The sequence below is a fragment of the Rhododendron vialii genome, chromosome 8a, assembly GCF_030253575.1.
Source record: "Rhododendron vialii isolate Sample 1 chromosome 8a, ASM3025357v1".
Lineage (NCBI taxonomy): Eukaryota > Viridiplantae > Streptophyta > Magnoliopsida > Ericales > Ericaceae > Rhododendron > Rhododendron vialii.
The window spans coordinates 20,401,359-20,426,053 of NC_080564.1; the positions used below are offsets into that span (position 1 = coordinate 20,401,359).

The 24,695-nt window shown below is 38.3% G+C and overlaps 1 long non-coding RNA gene and 1 pseudogene across 1 annotated transcript; both read left to right on the plus strand.

Moving 5' to 3' along the window:
* Window positions 1-258: 258 nt before the first annotated feature.
* LOC131298647 (agmatine deiminase-like) lies at window positions 259-16,330 on the plus strand (annotated as a pseudogene).
* Window positions 16,331-19,747: 3,417 nt separating this feature from the next.
* On the plus strand, window positions 19,748-20,540 carry LOC131336465 (uncharacterized). The gene is made up of 4 exons (XR_009202833.1): window positions 19,748-19,871; window positions 19,975-20,058; window positions 20,150-20,254; window positions 20,413-20,540. It is a non-coding gene; the product is annotated as an uncharacterized LOC131336465 (long non-coding RNA).
* The last annotated feature ends 4,155 nt before the right edge of the window (window positions 20,541-24,695 follow it).

Genomic DNA, 24,695 nt, shown 5'->3' on the forward strand with positions numbered 1-24,695 from the left:
CCCCTTCCTTCCATTGGCTCAACAATGCTAGAGCCTTAGATTAAGACAACAAAAAACAAGAAATCAAGAAAAAGCAAAAAGGGATGGAGTCCCAAGTAAGACACGAAGAGACAAAACATACCATGGGTTAATTAGGATTTTCCTTTGAGCCTCCAAAACCGGACCACAATCTTTCGAGTTACTGATGGAAAGGAAGTATACCTGTGAATTCCCAGGATATAAGCCTTTCAGTAACATCCTCTGGAAGTATCTGTTTTTATGATAGGTCATTACCAAGGTTGGATCACTCCAATCATTATAATAACAAATGGTGGGAATCTGGAATTTGCTTTAATTGGTGATGCACCAATGCTTAATGATTGCTCGTCATTAGGAATCTCCTTGTACTGCTCTTTTCTTTTAGCATCTCTATGTCCTTTTGATCGTGACTAGAAAACTGGTGAATTACTCACTATTTACTTCATTTACCCTGCCAGCGCATGTTTCAAGTATTTGTTCAATTCCTTCAGCTTTTGAGTACTGCATGTTTTGGATTCATTTAGATTTTGTTTCCTTCCTTCAGGAACTTGCCTAGCTACTGAGGAGTGCCTCCTGAATAAAAACAGGAACCCACATATTGGGCAAAGAGCAAATTGAGGATGAATTTAAAGCGTATCTTGGAGTCAAGAAGGTTATTTGGTTTCCTCACGGATTATTTGGCACTCATTCACCTTGAATACTATTTACACTGGTCAGCTCTATTTGGTTAAAACGATATTTGAGATGCCCTTTGTAGATGTTTCACCAATGATTTTTGGTCTGTATTACCAACAGCCTCGCCCACGCTGAAACTCTAATTCCCTAATTCTCTATTTTTGTCTATAATTATTTCAAATGATATTTGAGATGCCCTTTGTATATGTTTCACCAATGCTTTTTGGTCTTTATCACAAACAGCCTCGCTCACGCTGAAACTCTAATTCCCTAGTTCTGTATTTTTGTTATTTTTCTTTAGATGTTTCTGTGATATGGCATCCATATTACCACTCATGTTGGTTTCTGTGGGAAGTTTTGCATCTATTAGGTCCTATTGTTAAACAATTATGTTATACAGAAATATTTGATTTGAATATCGGAGTTTCGAGAGTTCCTTTGTGTAAAATGTTTGTGGTTTTGATGCTTCATATGAAATTTGCTTTTTCTATTGACTTCTGAAGACGAAAACATACTAAAAAGAAAACCCAAGCTTAAAAAGTATCTTATTAGTGAACTGAAGTCCTTTACCATGCCGATTTGCAGGTGATGACGATACTAATGGTCATGTTGACAATATGTGCTGTTTTGTGAAGCCTGGTGAGGTTTTGCTGTCCTGGACTGATGATGTATCAGATCCTCAATATGAGTGATCCTTACAAGCCATTTCGGTTCTCTCAAACGCTACTGACGCTAAAGGTAGAAAACTAGAAATAATTAAACTCCACGTACCTGGGCCGCTGTATATGACAGATGAGGAGGCAGCAGGATTAATTCAGGTAAATATGGTGCTTGAACTTTTTTTATTTTGTTGCATAAGGGAAATGTAGCTGAAACTACCTTTTCCGTTGCCCAAATTTACCGTTCAAAATTCAACTTTCAAGGCTTGTTTGATATTTCCTGCTGTCCTGTTGGGATTGTTATTCTCCTAAAAACCTTCCTGTGAAGATGCTGGAAGGCAGTGCTCCATTACTTCCTCTCTTTTTTTTGGTAACCAAATTCCAATCTCTTATTCTTGAACTCGACTAATGTATTTTTCTTTGTTGCAACGCACACGCACAGATGCATATGCAAAAAACTAAGGTGTCCATGTGAGTTTGTCTCCGTTACACTAAACGCTTTATGCAAGCCATTATATAACCACCTGAGGGGAAAAAAAAAACCTCGTAAATATTTCTGGAGTGCACAAATGTAGTTGTTTCTGCTGTCTTCATTTTCACTTTCCTGTTTCAATTGTATTTTAGTGACTGGTTCTGTCTTGTGAGACAGTAAATGAAATGCATTTAGTCTTCACCTGGTTAATATGTTAAGAGCAGGATGGTGAGGCACCCCCGGGCACAATGCTTGCAGCTTCTTATTTGAACTTCTACATTGCAAATGGAGGTATCATAAGTTCATAACACCACAATTTGGAGACCAAAAGTGGGATGACGAAGCCGTTCGTGTCCTCTCTTCAGCCTTTCCAGATCATGAAGTAAGTGATAATGCTGGGTTATTTGGACACTTCACAACCTTCATTTCTAGAGCGCATGGTGGATGATATATCTCTAGCTTCTAAATGGGTTATTTACCGCAAGACTTTTCCTCTGTTGTAGTCTTTGATACAACTCATTTGGATAAGTGATGATGAATAAGATGCAGATGATTGAAAAGGCTTCGAATAGTGGATCCGAACATAAGTACGATAAACGACCACTGTAGGGAACGTGGAAGGTCTTAACAATTGACCACTTTGCTAGTAATTACATGGAATAGAATTTGAATGTTAGAATTGGTGGTTTTACCAAAAAGCATCATCATTGGAGTAGTTTATTTGGTTACTTTATTATGACAATTATTAAGAATGCCATGGGACGGGGCAATAGTCCAAAATGCCCAAATGGTTTGATTTGCCAAATATGTTACGTTATGGATGGATGTTCTGCAACATGGCACTGTAAACGAATGCCTCTCTGCTTCTGAATTTTTGTAACTCGAAAATTTTGTTTTATTTACTACTACACAAGCACGTGAGATTTCCTTTTAGAGTGACCATAATTTTTTAAATCCAAGAATTGCATGTTATCCCTGATAGAAGGGAAGTGCTATTGCTTGAACTGTATTGAAAGTTTAAGGATGGTTTCTCTTGTTAAATTGTTTATTCAGTCGACCCTTTCGGCTTCTGGACATTTGGGAGTAAATTAATCTCTCTCTCTCTCTCTCTCTCTCTCTCACACAGAGCAAACTCCAGAAAGGCACCGTCGAGTGCTATGCAGCAGTGATGGTGCGCTGAGGTCCGAGGACACGAGAAGTGGTGGTGTGGCGGCGGCAAGGGGAGCGACGCAGGGGTAAGATTGGCAGAAGCTCCTTTCTCACGGAATCTCGCCAATATTGGTGAGAAACGAAATAGGGGTTTTGAAGGGATTCTGCTCTCTCACCCTCCCCCACCGTTTCTCACCTTCTTGTCCAACCAAACGTCCGAGAGAGAGCTCTCCCCTCAAAATCGTTTCTTTTCTCTCAAAATCACTGTTGGGAAAAATTCGGCAATAACAGAAAAAATTCCAGAGAACAATTCCATTGATAATTCGAAGTTACAGAATACATAACAATAGACAGATTATGAAACGAGATACAAACAGATTGAATGAAAATCAAACCGAGTCCTGTGTGATACCACAGTCTCCTTAAGAAAGATTCGCCGCCTACCGTCGGTGTTGTAGGTTCTTGTTCGGCGTCTTCCTCCCAGGGTTGGCTCGGCTAAACCGCAAGCCGTCGGAACACCGCCGTCGACCGCCTTGGCGAACTGACTACTGCCTGTCTTTCTCTCTCAAAAAACGAATTTCAGAATACGCAAGAGGATTGTGGAATTGCCTATTACTCCTCCAAACCGAGATGCTTCAATTTATAGAGTGGAAGAGGGCTGAATAACTCCTGCAGTGAATTCTGCCCATTGAATTCAGTATTGATTTCTGCCATCAAGAGCTTGGAGGTTACAAGAATAAAACAGCCATCAATTGCTGAATAAAACATCATCATGGCCATCATGGGGAGGAGTAATGCTGCGGGAGTTACGGCCACACACATCAATACGTCTATTGATTGTGGTGGTGCGTCCAGATACAACGAACCCGGGACTGGTTGCCTCGGAAGACCCTCCAAAATCTCGGTTTCATTCAACCGAAATTCCGTAAATTTCCAACAATCCCCCCCATGAATGGAATTGGCAGGCATCTGGTGCAGAGTACAAAGTTGATCCGAGAGAGCGACAACAGATAATTCCTGCATAGGATAGGTGGCTTTTGGCCTGGAACCTTCCCTTGTGATAGCCTATCGGATTTACTGGCAAACCAGTGTGCGGTCCCGCTTTGAACTGTTCCGCCGTCGATGTAAACCGAGACAATAGACGTCACACAGGACTTCTCCTGACGTAGTTCAGTTCTCACTGTTGGGTTCATTTTGGCCATGACACCCCCTACCTGGTTCTGCGAGTATTTTCTCGAGAATTTTTCCACAATTCTCAAAGAAGCGGCCCCACTTCATACTAACATAGGTGACCTTCCTATAAAGGGTATCCTGCTATACCCCGCCTGGCAATCCAGCGCATAGGAGTCATTAAAAGCAATGCTTAACCTCTTTCCAATTACAGGTATCACTATTTTACACCATAGGAATGGGCAGGAGACCGAGTCTCCTCAGTGATCGTTCTCAGCTACTCGCGAAAGATAGTCTCATTGAACCTAGATCTTGGGATCTCCAGTCAGCTAGGTTGGCTACCCCCGCGGTAACTATGAGCGTAGTGGCTTTAGCCCCATCCCTTTCGATGCTTGCTCAACTAACTCTCGGTTTAACCCTTTGGTTAGCGGATCTGCAATATTGTCCTTTGACCTCACATAATCAATAGCGACAACCCCACTTGAGAGTAGTTGTCTAATGGTATTATGTCTACGTCGAATATGTCTAGACTTACCATTATACATATTACTCTGTGCCCTACCAATTGCAGATTGACTGTCGCAATGGATACTGATTGCTGGCACAGGTTTCGGCCATCTTGGAATATCCTCCAAAAACTGACGGAGCCACTCGGCCTCCTCAGATGCTTTATCTAGAGCAATAAACTCTGATTCCATCGTTGAACGTGCTATACACGTCTGTTTGGAGGATTTCCAAGAAACAGCTGCACCACCAAGTATAAAGACGTATCCACTTGTGGATTTTGAGTCCTTCATATCGGATATCCAGTTTGCATCACAATACCCTTCCAGTACTGCTGGATATCTGGTGAAGTGCAACCCCAAATCACGAGTATACCTTAAATAGTGCAGAACCCTGACTATTGCCTTCCAGTGATTACGACCTGGATTACTCGTGTATCTGCTTAGTCTGCTGATCGAATAAGCTATATCGGGCCTTGTACAACTCATCAGGTACATCAAGCTCCCAATTATCTGAGAATACTCTAATTGAGATACGCCTTCCCCCCCATTCTTGGATAAATGTAGACTTAAATCCACAGGGGTTCTTGCGACACTTGAATCAGACGAGTTGAACTTTTCAAGAATCTTGTCAACGTAATGTGTCTGAGACAGCGCAAGTCCGACAGATGTTCTGGTGATCTTGACACCCAGAATGACATCTGTAAGGCCCATATCCTTCATGTCAAACTTTGAGTTTAACATATCTTTGGTAGATTGAATGACCCTTTCATTGCTACCAACAATGAGCATGTCATCAACGTAGAGACACAGAATGACGTACCCTTCGTCTGTGTCTTTGACGTAAACGCACTTGTCACATTCGTTGATCTTGAAACCACTTGACAGCACAGCACTATCAAATTTCTCATGCCATTGTTTCGGTGCTTGCTTTAGACCATACAAAGATCTAACAAGCCTACATACTTTCCCTTGTTGGCCTGGCGCAGAAAAACCCTCAGGTTGTTCCATGTAGATCTCTTCATCTAAATCGCCATTCAGGAAAGCTGTTTTCACATCCATTTGATGTATCTCAAGGTTCCGCAAAGCTGTGATTGCGATGATCATGCGGATGGAAGTAATCCTCGAGACTGGTGAGTAAGTATCAAAGTAATCTAGGCCTTCTTTTTGTCTGTATCCTTTGATAACAAGCCTAGCTTTGTACTTATCAATTGACCCATCTGCTATCATCTTCCTTTTGAAGATCCATTTGTAGCCAAGAGGCTTACTGCCTGGTGGCAAATCCACCAATTCCCACGTATGGTTTTGCAGTATGGAGTCAATCTCACTCTTAATGGCCTCTTTCCACAAAGGACCCTCAGGGCAGCTTACAGCTTCCTGGTACGTCCGAGGCTCATTTTCTACCAGATAAGTCAGAAAATCTGGACCAAAAGATGCTGATGTTCTAGCACGCTTGCTACGTCGTGGTTCAACATCAACTTCCTCTTCTTGGTCTTGTCTGCTTTCATTAGCCGAATGCAAGGTTCGTTTAGCAGAACTTGACTCTCCAATGGATCTATAAGGGAATATGTGTTCAAAAAACACTGCATTCCTAGACTCCATGAGAGTATTCTTGTGAATATCTTGTATATCTGACTCATACACAAGAAATCGATAGGCACTGCTATCGTCTGCATAGCCGATGAACACACAATCAACGGTTTTAGGGCCTATCTTCTCCTTCTTAGGAGGAGGTACAGCCACCTTCGCTAGACAATCCCATGTTCGTAAGAATGTATAGGTAGGCTTCCTACCTTTAAATAATTCATACGGGGTTTTACCAACATCTTTGCGAGGTATTTTATTGAGGATATAATTAGCGGTGAGAACAGCATCTCCCCACATGTTCTGAGGCAATCCAGAACTGATCAACATTGCATTCATCATATCCTTCAATGTACGATTCTTGCGCTCAGCAATACCGTTAGTCTGAGGCGAATAAGGTGCCGTGGTTTCATAGATAATTCCGTGTTGGGCACAAAATTCTCCAAATGGTGACTGAAATTCACCACCACGATCGCTTCTGACCACCTTAATCTTTCTGCTCAGTTGATTCTCAACCTGAGTCTTGTAATGAACAAACTTATCCAGGGCTTCATCCTTGCTTTTCAGCAAATACAGATAGCAAAACCGAGTGCTATCATCGATAAAAGTAATGAAGTACTTGTTACCGGCCCGAGTTTGGACATATTTCAGATCACACACATCAGTGTGGATTAAACCCAAAGGTTCTGTGCTTCTTTCAACTGTTTTAAAAGATGCTCTCGGCATTTTAGCCTCTACACAAGTCTCACACTTATGTTTTTTATCAATTTGGAAAGCTGGAATATGGTCCAAGTTAATTAATCTACGCATAGAATCATAATTAACATGACCTAGTCTACCATGCCACAAAAAGGAAGACTCAAGCACATAAGCAACAGGGGATTTCTTTTTATTGATAGTAGGGATAACAGTCATTACATTCATCTTAAAGAGACCATCGGTCATGTAACCTTTCCCTACATACATTCCAGCTTTAGTCAGAGTGACCCTATCAGCCTCGAAAACCAGGCGGAAGCCGTGCTTGCTCAACAGCGAACCAGAAACCAAATTCTTACGAATATCTGGCACAAACAGCACATTATTCAGAGTCAACTCTTTTCCCGAAGTCATCTTCAGGACCACTTTCCCCTGCCCCGCAACATCCGAGGTAGCTGAATTCCCCATAAACAGCTTCTCACCGTTAGCAACCGGCTCGAAGGTAGTGAACAACTGCCTGTCACAACAGATATGACGTGTAGCCCCTGTGTCTACCCACCATTCCTGCGGGTTTGAACCAACCATGTTCACTTCAGACACCATAGCCGAGAGGTTGATATCGGACACTCCTGTCTCCACCTGAGCCAAGTGCGCCTGAGTGCGAGGGTTTGGTGGCTTCGTACATTCTGAAGCTCTATGCCCGAATTTGTTGCAGTTAAAGCAAGTACCCTGAAACTTTTCTCTAGGTTTCTTGGCAACACCACCTCTCGGTCCCAGATTGACACTTTTGTCCTTCTGCTTGCCAGCTTGCTTGTCAGACCGCTTGTCAGAACGCTTGTCAGAACGCCTGTCATTCTGATTTTTCCTCCCACCGGAAGATTGACCATGCTCCATCATGTTTGCCTTGGCCATGTAGGAGGCCTTTGCACTCCTATCCATACCTCGATTCTCCTCTTCAATACGGAGCTTGATGAAAAGAGCCTCCAAGGTCATCTCCTTATTCTTGAACATGAGATAGCTCTTGAACTCTTTCCATGCTGGAGGTAGCTTATGGATGACCGCGGCCACCTGGAATGCTTCACTCAGAATCATCCCTTCAGTCCTGATCTCGTTGAGCAGGAGCTGCAGCTCTTGGACTTGGACTGCCACAGACTTGGAGTCCACCATCATATAATCAAGGAACCGGCCCACAACAAACTTTTTGGACCCAGCACCCTCGATCTTGTATTTCCTGTCTAAGGATTCCCATAACTCCTTGGCCGATGGAGCCTCGCCATACACAGAATACAGCGAATCATCTAGAGCATTCAAGATGTAATTCTTGCACATGTAGTCATGCTCTTTCCACCTAGCCACATCAATCCGCTTCTGAGTGTCAGGATCGTCCTCAGCAATAACGGGTGCTTCCTCGACAAGCCACTTTGCCAAGTTCAAGGTGGTGAGATAGAACAACATCTTCTGTTGCCACCTTTTGAAATCGACCCCAACAAATTTGCCCGGTCTCTCCACGTGAGACATTGGAACGGAGGGAATCCCAGGAATAGGAGCATGAATTGGAATAGCCACACCGCCATTTCCATTTCCACTGACCCCACCAGTCTCTTTGTCTTTGCCAGTGACAGTTGTTTTCTCTTGCACAGTAGTCATGCTTTTCCTGAAATTAGGAACAACCACATATAAGAGAACAAATCTCAATATCAAAATGACAAGCTATATAGCATAGATTAACAATCTATCAGATAAGCTAAGTCTAACATCCCCCACAATACCATGTAACCTGGGGGTCCCAGGGGGCGCGCCCCCTGGCGGGGGTCTCAGGGGGCCGTGCCCCCTGACGGGGGTCCTGGGGGCAGCGCCCCCGGGCGGGAGTCTGAGGGCAGCGCCCTCAGCGGGGGTCCAGGGGGTCGCGGGGGTCCAGGGGGTCGCGCCCCCTGGCGGGGGCTCGGGGGCAGCGCCCCCGAAAGGTAAACGGTATACACAATCTGCTACTAGCATGATTGTGGCCATCTGACTTCCCCTTCTGCAAAGCAGCGTAATTTGGGTACCGGCTAACACCACATAGGCCGCGCACCAAGGCTGAGTGATTCACGCCTACCACTGGCTAATCACTTCAGGCAAGGCACACACAAGGCCGCAAGCCACCTCTGGCTAATCACATGCCTAGCACCCAAATCGCCTCTGCCAAGCAGATCATAACAGTGGGATCAAGGCCAGGCGATGTCCAGGCAGACGCCAAGTAGATCACCCCAGAGGCCAACCAAAATTGATCCAAGGCCAAGCCGCGCACGACTGCCTTAGGCCGTAGCCTTTCTGTTAATTTCATTTCCGAGCAGTGGCCATGTCGCGCACGACAGGCCATGGCCGTAGCCAATTTGCAACCAGGTTTGATCGAGTGAGCAATTAATCTGCTGAACACATTGCTTTCTGTTTTATTATCTCGCATGAAAGCCAATCTGCCCAAACAGTTGAACAGATTGCTTTCTCGCCTTACACCAGTGGAACTCCACCATGGAGAACTGATCTGTTTAGAATCTGTTCTTGCAACCCAAATGTTAGTCCAAAACAGAAATTATTTTCTGGAATCCATTGCCGATCAGAGAACAAAAATCTTTCTTAAGCTTGTTGGGAAAAATTCGGCAATAACAGAAAAAATTCCAGAGAACAATTCCATTGATAATTCGAAGTTACAGAATACATAACAATAGACAGATTATGAAACGAGATACAAACAGATTGAATGAAAATCAAACCGAGTCCTGTGTGATACCACAGTCTCCTTAAGAAAGATTCGCCGCCTACCGTCGGTGTTGTAGGTTCTTGTTCGGCGTCTTCCTCCCAGGGTTGGCTCGGCTAAACCGCAAGCCGTCGGAACACCGCCGTCGACCGCCTTGGCGAACTGACTACTGCCTGTCTTTCTCTCTCAAAAAAACGAATTTCAGAATATGCAAGAGGATTGTGGAATTGCCTATTACTCCTCCAAACCGAGATGCTTCAATTTATAGAGTGGAGGAGGGCTGAATAACTCCTGCAGTGAATTCTGCCCATTGAATTCAGTATTGATTTCTGCCATCAAGAGCTTGGAGGTTACAAGAATAAAACAGCCATCAATTGCTGAATAAAACATCATCATGGCCATCATGGGGAGGAGTAATTGTGCGGGAGTTACAGCCACACGCATCAATACGTCTATTGATTGTGGTGGTGCGTCCAGATACAACAAACCCGGGACTGGTTGCCTCGGAAGACCCTCTAAAATCCCGGTTTCATTCAACCGAAATTCCGTAAATTTCCAACAATCACCTCATCCAAACGAGCTGTTAGAGGGACAATCTTTTTCGGAATATTGCAACATTAGTACAGTCAAACTGGAATCATGGATTCATTTGCCAATGTACAAAACAAAATGAACTATCTAATAGCGGTTTTAGGACTAGTAGGTTTATGTAAGTTTTATTCTTTCTGGTGTTAGATAATTAACAACCTACGTTATGCCAGGGTCTAGAACTATCATGATAATCACAATACAAACATTAAGCGGAAGTTTAAATAATCAAGAACGGCGTACCCGGATCCATTTATGCGGAACTTGAGCAATCCGGTAAGTGATTGTAGCGACCATAATTTTACTAGAGCATTAAGCCCTGGGTGGAAGATGGTTTCTCTCCCTTGACTCACTTTCTAGTTGTTTAGTATATGACGTTCAATTGATGGAACCCTAGATGCTCTTTTATAGGCAGAGAGAGGATCAGTTTCCTTAATGAACATTATACTCACTTCCCATCAAAGTAGAGTCTATTTAGGAAACGACTTCTCTATTTGATCAATAGAATAAAATCTTAGGCATAAAGATATGAAGAATCTCATTGGACCCATTATTCGTGTGTGCCATACTTAAAACATGTGGGCCACAAAGACTAATTACAAAATTTAGTCTTACATTCTCCCACTTGGCATATATGATAAACTTAAATAGGTCTAACAAGGTAAACATAAGGCGCGCCATAAGTCCATATCTATCCTTCTTAATTTGGTCACAATCATAATACTATAATTAAACAACTCACTAGTGCGAGTCATGGCAGTTCTACATCACAATGACGTAGTCCGTTCCATGTACCACAACACTAGCAAACTATTTAACATAGTCTTTAGGTGAGAAGCATTTTCATAAGGTCCAGCGATAATGTCTTTTATCAAAGACTATTCCTGTAATCACAAATCATTCACATACATGTACGTACACTATTCATTACAGGAAATTATCATAAACACATAATTGAGATCTCTCAAAGTATTGAATAACATCATCATCATATTGCAGTCCATAAGCTACAACTACTATGGGCTATGCTAGACTCATTCAATTAGTATAGTTCTTAAACGTCATTGCACTAACCCTTTCATTAGTGGATCTGCAATCATAAGCTATGTGCTTATGCCTTTAGTTACACTTTTGTTTCTGAAATTTTTCTTAGAAAAGAAAATAGTTGCGGAATCATAAACTCCTAGCGACTTGGTAATGGTGTCGACAACCCCAAGTCCTAAGATAAACTTCTCAACTACTATCCATGAAATATGGCCTCAAAGCATGGCACAATTCTATCAACATAATCGATGAAGCAATGATAGCTACTTTAAAACTTTTATTTGCTCCTTCACATAATAGGAACAACTCATCAAAAGTAGGCTTTCTACCATCAAAGCTTCAAACAAAAATCTGAATTTGAGTAGCTAATAAACTCAAGATCATCAGACTTCCTTAATGTGAGCATATAACCTTTAATTTAAAAGTTCATGAGAGAAAAAAACTTTTAAGTACAAACAATAAATATCATTACAGCAAGCAAAGTACCGTCAACATACATGTCAGAAAAAAAAAAAAACAACATAAACTTACTCCCACTAATCTTTGGATTTATACACTAGTTAATAGTGTTTTTCCTTAATTCCAAAGAAAACCAATGGTATCAGCAAACATAAGAAACCAATGGCAGAAACATAAGAAACCAATGGCAGAAGCTTGTTTAAATTCAAAGTAGACTTCTTAAATTTGTATCAAAGTGCTCTTTCACTTAAATAGAGAAACCTTCAGGTTGATTCATATAGACTCCATTATCTAAGCTTTCATTCAAAAGCTTATTTTCACGTTCAAACGTAACTCCCAAACATAAAGAGTTACCTACAAACGCCACAATAATTTTTTAGCGAGTTCTTCTCGGATACAAGAGAGAAGGGCTCCGTAAAATTATGCCTCCTTTCTGAGTGAAACCCTTGGCCACAAGTTTGACTTTATATCGTTCTATATTGCCCTCTAAGTCAAAAGTAGTCTTGAAGACCCACTTACAACATACTTTCTTGTATCCTTATGGCAATCCAACGAAATTTCAAACTTCATTATGTTCCATTGATTAAACTCATCATTTATAGCATCAATCCATTTAGTAAAAAATTATCACTTTACGTGGCTTGTGAAAATGAAATCGGATCAAAAGCATTCTTGTAGATAAATCAAATAATCATTCAAATAGCAAATCTCTTGTTCCTTTGAGATATTCTTAATGCTATCTTTTGTGATTGTTCTACAATTTCTTCATTGGTGTCAATCTCGTTGTGGAGTGATTGACAACTTACTTTGTTGTTCGAAGTCATTATGTTGTTTAACAACAGTAAGAACATCATTCTGAGTTATGGGTAAAGACACTTATACCCTAACTTTTATGTGACCACATTCCATGGTTTATCACTCCCACTGATTTCACCATTCCTAACGAATTTGAATGACCGATTTCTATAATTCTCGTACTATGGTTAAATAGTAAAACTCATACCCTTTGAATCTTCAAAAGCAACCAGCAAGGTCACCATAGCTCATTCTAAAATTCAAATTCTATCATGTGAATTAAAAAATCTAGCCTCTGCTGGACAACCTTAAACGCTCAAGTGTCCTAAATTCAAGTTCCTTCCCATCCACAGTTCAAAAGAAGTATTTGAAACTGCCTTACAAGAAATAAGATTCACATAAATGTAGAGATCTTTGGAGAATTTTTATATCCACTACATGATGGGTATTTTGGAGTTACAAATATACTTTTAACCATACAGACATACGATTACCTTTCAGCTATCACATTATGCTAAATGGAACAGACCTCTCATAATATTTATCACATATGTCCTACCTCATGACTTTAACATTATTTTCTATTTGCCTTTTCTATCTCAATAACATACACCTTAGCATTCATTGATTGAGATATTTATGTAATAGAAAAGTTTACATAATAGGAAAAGTCATCTATAGGTGATAAAATAGGTCTCTTAGATGAAATTTTTTATGTCTATATAAATCACTTTAATAAGTCTGTTATTTCTTGTGACTTACTCCTTATTGAATATGATTTGCTTGTACTTAATGCAAATCACATATACAAGATATTAACAAAAATTCAAGTCATATATTTCAATCATTCATGTCACAAGATGAAATAATTTTCGTTCATGAGGCTACTAACCAAACTAACATTACGATGCAGCATAAGGAGAGTTCTCAATAAAATGGTCATCAAATTTGAGTTCATTCAAACATAATAAAATACCATAAGACAATAATTGGTATTTTTCAATCACTATAAAATTTGGTTTTGAGACTTGAAAAACATAACAATAAAATTTAGTTCGAACAAAGGAAACTAAATTTGTAAACATTATAGAAACCAAAAAATGATGACCAACTCTTAAATACCAAATGATAAGTCATAAAGCCCTTTTAATAGAAACTGTAACCCAAATCTTTAAAACTCAATGGGCTTATGATTTTAACAATTTTAAATCTTTCCACATCTTAGTTATAAACATAAGTAGTAGCTCATAATCAAATCACTTCATAGTTGAGGGACTTACAATTAGCTAGGTTTGATTCGAAACATATATACAACATTAGTAATTAATTTCCCCTTTCGAATCACTTCCTACGTTTATGACAAACTTTCAGATAATGTCTCAACTGTTTATAGAGGTGACATATATCATTGTCCTTACATTCTTTCGAGTCCAAAATCATTAGCAGACTCATTAGTATGACATAATGCCAACTTCATGTCCCATTTAGACTTCCTCTACTTTAATTCTCAAGTACTTTAGTTGAGTAGACCAAATATAACATTTCAATGGTATCCTCAAGCATTCTAAGCACAATAAATATGATAGTGCTCACTTTAAACATTCACATGAACATAAGACTTAGTCTATTTCATTTCATTCATACTTAACCAAAATAAAAGAATTTCTCAAAAATAATAATTTATCAAGATCTAGTATTCAAAAGGAAATTAATCCTTTTCTTTTTCAAAATGAAAAATTCAATCATTTAAATTAAAATGAAACATACCAAGCATGTGAATGTGAAGTAGATATAATTAATAATGTACACATAATATATGCTCACTACAATAATGCTTTGAGTAACCAATAAGTTGACAAAATAAATTTTGTCCAAACAATAATAAATAGTGCAACAGTGATCTGCCTTGGGTTCATCTAATGTTACACTATTAATAGTTATGGTGATTCCCTTTCACCAATAGGACTAATCCATAAGGATTCATAATTAAGTAGGTTTGTTACCTTTGAGTATCCAAATCCAATCCCAATTATGAATACTTATAAATTATCCTATTCCAATTCATTAATCACTTAGAAGTGGTGCACCTTTGGGCCTACCTAATATCCATGCAAGTAGAGAACTGCGATTTGTAAAGTCATTACGATTGGGTCACTTTGGTAACTACCAAATCGACCATAATGTAGATTATCCGTTGAAACAATAATTTTTCACATAACTGTTAGGTAAATAAATAACAATAGTTATTCACAATTAGAGATTATTATCATAAAGTTCCGTATGCATAATGGTCTTACACAAAATCTCGCATCAGTTAATCCCGTTAGACAAGAATTGTAGACCACCAAATCACATACTAATAATTTACAGCCACAGCATTTGGGCTTAAAAAAATAGGTTCAAGTTATTCTCGTAGCCAATCAGGGAAAAATAATGGTTTCCAACTTCCATCAACTCATCCTCATTATGCCGCCATATAAACAATATTCATGCATATGGACACATCAGGCAAGCATTTTTTAATTTTTTAATATTTTTTTTCTGAACCACTTCATCATGGCAGTAAATACTGTGATGTGAATAAATTAGATACATGCATAATACAAGTACATACATACGTTATGTATACATGTCAAAATAACATGACTATGCATAATACACAATTAACTTGTCTCATACCAATGTGGAGCTCTTTGACTTCCCAAACTGTCATGCATGCGTACCGATGCCACGGTAAAATAAAAACTACTGTATGTATACAAAAAACAAAACTCAAAACTTTCGGTCAGAACATGAGTTGGTACATGTCCCGTAAAGGCCTTGTTTTTTTTCTTCTGTTGGAAGCCGATCAGGGGAATCGTTAATATTATTACATGAGCAAAAAATCATGATGTTCTTAAACACAAGCTCTGATACCACATGTAAGTTTTATTCTTTCTGGTGTTAGATAATTAACAATCTACGTTATACCAGGGTCTAGAACTATCATGATAATCACAATACAATCATTACGCGGAAGTTTAAATAATCAAGAATGGCGTACCCGGATCCATTTATGCAAAACTTGAGCAATCCGGTAAGTGATTGTAGCGAGCATAATTTTACTAGAGCATTAAGCCATGGGTGGAAGACAGTTTCTCTCCCTTGCCTCACTTTCTAGTTGTTTAGTATATGACATTCAATTGATGGAACCCTAGATGCTCTTTTATAGGCAGAGAGAGGACCGGTTTTCTTAATGAATATTATACTCACTTCCCATCAAAGTAGAGTCTATTGAGGAAACGACTTCTCTATTTGACCAATAGAATAAAATCTTAGGCATAAAGATATGAAGAATCTCATTGGACCCATTATTCGTATGTGCCGTACTTAAAACATGTGGGCCATAAGGACTAATTACAAAATTTAGTCTTACAGTTTATTCATTTTCATTTGATGTTCCATGTAGCATATATAAATATTGGTCCATATTACTAAAACAGGCTTAATCTTCTTGGTGGTTGTTTAGGTTGTAAGGGTAGAAGGTGCGAGGGAGATTTCTTTGGGAGGTGGAAATATACATTGCATCACACAACAAGAACCAGCAACTTTGTGAGTATTTTGAAACATGATTCTCTGTATCCAGGCATTAGCAGAACTTCTCGTAAAACAGATTGGATCGGGGGCTTATTTTAGTTATTCAAGATCACCTAAATGTGGGTGTGCATTTTTTTGACTGTCTGAGAGTGGTGAAGCCACTCTTTTTAGCCAAAAACAGGGCATCAACTTCCCATTACTTGGTGCATTTGGCAATGAATAGGATCCTGTACTGTATTAGAACTGGGAAGGCGAATTTGGCTTCATGTCAGATAAATGTTATATGGTTTAATCCCAATGAAACAATGTTATGGCGTTTTGTTCAATTTTATTTTTTGTTCCTTGTTCTTTTTAATGTGGGTATGATTCTCTCATATTTGATAGTAATAGTCAATTCAGATAAGCTAAGTGGGATTTGAATTTGGGAAGAGTTGTGTGGAGGGGTGTTTGATCGGATCTCCTTTGCTCGTCCTGGATTTGGATCATTGCCTGAGCTCCGCCTCAAAACCTGGAACTACAAGGCAACGAACCACTGTTACTGCCTGTCCGGCCGGTGACGACTAGGGAGGCACTCCGGTGGCCAAGTCCCTGAAGGAGGTGAATAAGTACATAACTCAAGTGTAGAGGGATATAAGCGGCGTACCTCTTAGGGTGGCACAATGCCCATCGAGATCTTGACATAGAAATCAAATCATCAATATATCACACCTACAACGACAATTAAACCTCGTCAAAGTGTAGTGTAGACATGAAAAATTGGCTTGGAAGAAACAAACCATGTGGCACAATTTCCATTGAGAGATCTCGGAGAAAACTTGCAAGGAAAAAAGGTATGGGTTGGGCTCCCTTTCGATCCACTCAAAGTCAAAGGAATTGTTCGGTTCAATTTTAGTAGTATTATAGTTTGTAGGTTTTTCGGGCTTATTTTATCGATTCAAATCATTTTAATACTAAGTAGTATTATTTCAGAGGTTGTCATGAATATTGATCAAATAAAAAGTACAATGATTAAAATGCATGTATCTATAGAGAGAGAGAGAGAGAGAGAGAGAGAGAGAGAGAGAGAGAGACCTATTCACCTAAAAAAAAAGAGCCCCAGAGAAACTGTGAAGAGTCCAGACAAATGTTTTTCGCAAAATTATTAGTATACGAAACGTCATCTCGTCTATGATATACTACTCCCTTCGTCCCTATTTAATTGTTCACTATGATTTTGCGTGCATTTTTAACGGCTTATATATCTTGACATATATTATGTTTTATGTTTTTGAAATCATTGTCTTATATAAAAAAATTTGAGATCTATCAAACAAGATTCATATTGCATATTTTTAGCAATATACGTCGAGAGATATACGTTGTTGAAAATGTATGCAAAACCGTAGTGGACAATTCAATAGGGATGGAGGGAGTAGTAAAAACTTCATCATTGACATTGGATAGTTTCTTAATTCGTGATAAAAGAAAAACTATGGGTACACAAAAAGTGTATATTGGATTGTGCAAGACCGAGTCACACATAAATGATCGGAGCTGTTCATTTTGTTTAAAATATGTTTTTAAGTTTTCTTGTAAAAAATACAACTCATTGGAGCATCGGTAAGAACTCGATCGATTTTCGTACCTATTCATTGGGCTGTCAATAATCTTATAAAAAAAATGAAATTAATCAATCAAACTCTAATCGGTGTCCAAATGAGCTAATTTTTTAGAAGCATGTTTAAAATAATGACTTAACCAAATTGAACGGCTCCGATCATTGGTGTAACACTCGAAAACGGGTTTCACATAATACACCGAATGATGTACCCATAGATTGAATCAAATTTCTAAAAATCTATATAATAAAACAGAGCTGCTTTTGAATCCAATAGATAACCAACGCTCAAGATTTATCCCCTCTTTCTACAGGCTCAAGATTTATCCCCTCTTTCTGCAGAAATCTAGACCGTTGGTTAATTGATGTAGTGCTCTCTCTCATCACACGCTCTCTGCTTCTCTCATTCACGTCTATTGCAAGGGGAAAAACGAAGGCAACAGCAAAAAACTAGCGGCAGCAGCAGCAGCGCCGTCTCCCTCCCTCCCACCGTTTCTCTCTACTTCAAGCCCTAATCACTGCCTTTTATCAAGTAGAAAGTGGAGCCCTAATCACTATCTTCTTTTTTCTCCCTAATCACAGTCGTTTCCAGAAATTAATTGGTGCATGCCAATACAACGTGCTTGAGGTTACGGTATGTTTCATCTCCGAAATTGAATTGAACTTTCGTTTCTGTTTTATGCTTCAAGAAACGAAGTTACAGTTTGTTTTCGAGTAGTGCCTTTTAACAATTAGAAGTTATATAGTATGTTTTTTTGGCAAAAGTTCAGGGGTAGTCTTCGGGCAAAAGTTTTTCAACCGGTTAAGAAGCAAACCAGATGTTCCTTGATTTATTAAGCTAAGGTGTTTGTAAGAATGCCTCATACAAGGTGTTCATTGGTTTATTGCACCAAGGTGTTTGTAAGAAGGCTTCATCCAAGGTGTTTATTGATCTTATTTCTTTTAGTTGTTGTTGTTCCTATGTAGACTACTATTGATGTTGGCAGGGTTATTCAACTCCCCTGTTTTGTTCTCTTGACGTGTAGTTGCTTACTCATGGCAGGGTTATATTTAATACTTACGCTTCGAAAGTTTGTGACATTAAGTTATCGAAAACTAAACATTTAAAGTTGTAGTAGGTAATTTTTTGTTTGGTAAATACACAGTAGTGGTATGTAATTTGGAGAAAAGGCATTTTGCAAACCACTTGAATTGCAATCTGACATGTTACGAAGGACCAATTGTTACAGTAGTGTGTAATTTTTTGTTTGATAAGTGACATAGCCTTCTGTCCAATTTTTTCTTTCCAATCTTGGTTTGTGATATTTTTTTAATTTTGTTTGTTCTTTTCCCTTGCATTAGGCAATGGCCAGCAAAGGAAAGCCAACACGTGTGGGCAATGGAGAAAAAGATTCACGGGTATCACCCTTTGACGTATCTTTTATCTTTATTTTAAAAAGAAAAATTGAGAGTCAATTAGCTAAACGACATTCTAATTTCTTAAAGTTGTTGTTACATATATTTTAGGAACAATCAGGTAAAGAGATATCAAAAGTGATCGGAACAACACTCGCCGATAAATACAAGTGTAAGACTCTTATTAATTAAAATTATGTTTGACTATCTACATCTTCTAACCATTTTTTTTTTTTTTTGTAATTCTTTCTCAATTGATGACTTTGTACGTAAAGATTCAACCACTCTGAGATGGAAATATTAAAGCAGAAATTCGCGATGGGCCCACCATGCTGTCCATGTTCATGAGATAAGTCTCCATATAAATATGGGGTCTCTTGCAAACCCTAATTAGTACTCGTAATGCAATTTATGTGTCTCTTAACAGGAGATACAAAGAATAAGGGCAATGGCTAGGAAAGGGAAGGCAACGTATGTAGTGAGCGGAAAGGAAAACTCCGAGGTACCACACGTTGACACATGTCTTCTACCTTTCATTTGAAAAAAAAAATAGTCCTTAAGTAATACTGCTACTTTTTTAATTAGTATTGGTATAATAATTATGACATAAAAATTGCTTCTACGCATTCTTTGGCCACAAGTTAGTAACGAGATATCAAAATTAACACCGGCACAACATGCGCAACGGGAACGAGAGTGAGTCCTAAAGCAAAGCACTGTTCGGCGATCAGAACAACACTTACTATGGGATACCAGGGTAAGACTCTTTTGAATAAAAACAATGACATGCAAAATGAAATTAAAGGCCACAAATATGATAGTCGATGCAACTGACTGAACAGTTCGCTGTCTATTTATAGACACAACCTCTACACGAAATAAATATTGGGGCTGTCCGTGATGAGCATTGTGCCAACATTGGCAACAACGTCCGTAGTCGTGAGGTATTCCTTAAGCACGTTCTTTAAGTTATAATTATTTTAATCAGCTTTGTTAATTTTACATATACATGTTTCATTATGCATTACTTCAAAGGATACACAAAGGGCAGACACAACTACTCAGGCAAGACAGAAGTCAAGTTATGCGGACAAGGGGAAAGGGCTTCTCACCTATGCTAATGAAAAAGATACTTCTTTGGTATTATTCCTACACAATACTTTGTGTCTCTTTCAAAAAAGTATGGGTGTGGAGTATTTGGAGTTTAAACAAATTTGAAATTATGTGCCATAATTATTGTATCCCTACCTTCTTTTATTGTTTGAATCTTTTGAATATTTACTATAAAATTCTTATAGGTAGAGCCACTTCGAGAAAGAAATGTTGGAGTTGAAATCCATAAAGAACGGAATGTGAACATCATATGTATTCATGAGGTACTTCCTACACTATTTATATAGAGACCATGAAAGTAACAACAAAACATGATACCCCTTTCCAATCATAGACCACGTCTATGTGGTCAAGATAAATTAAATTGAAAAAACATAGCTTGACATGTGTTGTCAATATTTTAGGTACCCAATAGTAATATTATATCAAAAAAAGTAATTGCCCAACGTGCACGACATTTAAAAATTTGTGTTTAGGCCCAATGTAAGATTTTTTTTTCGTACATGCTTTCATGGTTAATACTTTTTTTCATTATATACCTACACTTGGAATTTGTTAATTTTATCGTAGGTACACTATTATCGCGTTATTGGCCGCATTGGAAAAATATATGTTGAACACCTATGGATTGATTTATGCAATACATGCTTTAAGCAAGTTGAAGATCAGTACAGCTGGTTTGTGTGTAATCAATGCGGATGAGAAGATGTCCAGACCGTAACTAGGTAATCATTTTTATAATGAGTACTACAACTTAAATGTAACACATCTAAAACGGTTGAAATATTCGCATTCATTTTCGGTATAATGTCAAGATGGTCGTGAAAGACTCTATTGGCTCAATAGAACCCTTGCTAAAGGATACGAAGACATAATTTATCTTACAATGTGTCCCATCATATCTGAAGAAATTAATATTAAAGGTAAATACTTAAAAGTTAGATATAAATCATACTGTATAGAATTAAAATAATATGGTAATACCTTTATTTGTGATGTTTTGCCAGGATAATGGGGTGCAAATGCTCAAAGAGTACATTCTCAATTTTATGAATGACCATACGTGTTTATTATTCCTGCTCCAAAAACTGTTTGCCTTGACTATTGTGCCCCTGTGGTGACTTTCGTATTAAAAGTTGAGTAGTCAGAAGAGTGTTGGCACAGTTTCAAATGTAATAAACGATTACAAAGATTGTAGGGGTGATAAGTTGTCCTTTTGATTTCATTGTCAGTTCATATTTTGTGATGAATTTAATAATTCTCAATCTTATTTATGTAGGAATGTCGAGGACTAACAAAGGGACAATGGGGTCGTCATGATAAGAGCTTTGTTAAGACATTTGAAATTTCATAATGACATTTTATTTGTTAGGTTAAGTTTTACAAATATATATTTAGTTTGACAGTAGTTAATTTTTATTACGTATGTTGGGTGATTTATGGATTTTGGAAATTTTTGACCTACTTGAATATTTTTTGCACCTCGATTTGTCCTATGCATATACTGTAGTTTACTTTGTTCCTATCTATTTTTTTACAACATGTCCTCTCTTTACTCATTGTTCGACCTGTGCCTTCAGGCACAGACATTCGCTAGTCTATATATATAATAAAACAGAGCTGTTTTTGAATCTAATAGATAACCAACGCTCAAGATTTATACCTTTTTTTTTTGTGCATAAATCTAGACCGTTGGCTTAGTTGATGTAGTGCTCTCCCTCATCAAACGCTCTCTCATTCACGTCTACGAAAAGGGGAAAAACGATAGGAAGGAGAAGCACCCTCCCACCCTCTTCCCTCTCCGTTTCCACCTCCCTCCCTCCCACCCTCTATCTTCTTCTTCAATCATTGCCTTTTATCAAGTAGGAGAAGTTGAGCCTTACTCATCGTCTTTTTCTTCTTTTTAATCCAGGTACGCATTCTCCCTTGTTCTTCTTTATTCCATATATTGATTCTTTATGCTGTGATCGGGAATCTTCAATCTGACCCTTGATTTCGAGCGGTTACGTTGGTCTTCGAGTGGTGAAAACTACATAATGAATTTTTTTTTTTTTATGTTACAGTATGGTTTTTTTTTTTTTTTGGAATATAAGTTACAGTAATTTTGAAAAGTAGTCTTCGGGCAAAAGTTTTCAACTGGTGAAGAAGCAAACCAGATGTTCCTCGTACAAAGTGTTTGTAAGAATGCCTCATAGAAGGTGTTCAAGGAAACCGAAGTTACGGTGAAGCATTTGTCAAGTAAACATGTTAAGATTGATTAAGGTATTTGTCAAGTAAACTGGTGAAAACTATGGAATTTTTCCACACACAAAAAAAAATAAAATACTGAGCTGTTCCTATGCAAACTGACTTGAGGAAGTTTGCAAGGTTATTCAACTCCCTTGCTTTGTTCTGTTGTTTCTCTCATCAATGGGTTGATGCTGATGTGTAGCTGCATACTTATTGAATGGAATCATGTTTTTTGGCCTCCCTTGGGAGAACAGCCTACTTGGGTTGGGGTAATTTTCGTTCTCCTTTGGTCTTAATTTGAGGCCAATAGGTACACCCATTGTCAAGTTTTTGTCGTTTCAAAAGAAAGAAAGAAAGGGAATGCCTCATACAAATAGAATTGAATAAAATTGCTCTGTCATAGTTCATTAGGTGACGTGCATGCCTTTGTGGTAACTTTCATATTAAAACTACGAAATTTTTCCTCACAAAAAAGAAGAAGAAACATACTGTAGGCATTCCTATGCAAACTGACTTGAGGAAGTTTGCAGGGTTATTCAAGTCCCCTGCTTTGTTATGTTGTTTCTCTCATCAATGGATTGATGCTGATGTGTAGCTACTTACTTATCGAATGGAATTATGTTTTCTGGCCCCGCTTGGGAGAAAAACCTACCAAGGTTGGGATAATTTTCGTTCTCCTTCGGTTGTAATTTGAGGCCAATAGGAATACCCATTGTCAAGATTTTGCCGTTTCAAAAAGAAAAACGAATGTCTCATACAATTGAAATTGCTCCGTCATAGTTCATTAGGTGACAGGCAACATGCAAAGTAAAAAATCAATTTAGATTACTTTGCCTTTCACTAAAAAAAAAGGCATTCGGTTCCTTGAACTCCCCTGTTTAACCGTAAATCACATTGAGAAATGGTAGGGAGCCACATGTTTAGGTAAATAGAAACTAAAAACTACTCTAGTACATGTGTAACTCACCTATGTAACTCATTGGAGTTTCAAATTTTTTTGTTCAACTAATTGTGTTTGAAATCAATCCTGATTGTGTTTTTATTATAAAAGTTATGCATGGCAGTTTTTTGATCAATTGGGCAATTCAAAAACTGTGTTATATTTCTCAGTATTATGGACGGTCATACGTGTTTATTATTCTTGCTCCAAAACTGTGTCTTGACCATTGTGCCTCTATGGTGACTTTCGTATTAAAAGTTGATTGGTCAGAAGAGTGTTGGTACATTTCCAAAGGTAATAAACGATTACAAAGATTGTAGGGGTTATAAGTTGTCCTTTTGATTTCATTGCCATAACTATCTTATACATAAACCAGTTCATATTTTGTAATGAATTTAATAATTCTTAATCTTATTTATATAGGAATGTCGAGATCTGACAAAGGAACAATGGGGTCGTTGTGATAAGAGCTTTGTTAAGACATTGAGAATTTCATAATGACATTTTATTTGTTAGGTTAAGTTTTACAAATATGTATTCGGGTTGACTTTATTTAATTTTATTACATGTGTTGGGTGATTTATGGATTTTGAAATTTTTTGACAAGCTTTAATATTTTTTACACCTCGATTTGTCTTGCGCATATTTTACTTTGTTCCTGTCTATTTTCTTACGACATGTCCTCTTTTTGCTTATTGTTCGACTCATACCTTCAAACAAGGAATTAACTAGTTAACCCCTATGCTACGACATGGGAAAAGTTATTCAATGCCTTTGGTGCACCATGTCACGTTGTGCCTCAGACAACTACTCCACCACACAGCGTGCTAAGACCTAAAATAAAATTCGTGGATCCCACATAATGTATGGTGGAAAATGGGCTCAAGGCATCATGGAGGGGAGTTACTCCCTCCGTCCCTTTTTAAGTATCTTATTTCGTAACTCCAACTAATTAAAAAGACATCATCATTATACATTTCACATCAACTTTTTCCTCCACTTTCTCTACTTATCCATTTTCATTACACTTTTACTCACTAACTTTTTAAAATGGAATACACTTTTAGGGACAAAATAGATAATGCACCAACTTTTACCCACTAACTTTACAAAATGGACATTTATTAAGAGACCAAAATAAAATACTGAATTTTAAACGAGGACTCTAATAAATAAGGGACGGAGAGTAATAATTATTACTCGCGACATGGACCGTGATTAGGGCTGCAAATGAACTAAGCCGCTCGTGAGCGGCTCGCAGCTCGGCTCGTTAGTGGCTCGTTCAAGCTCGGCTCGAAA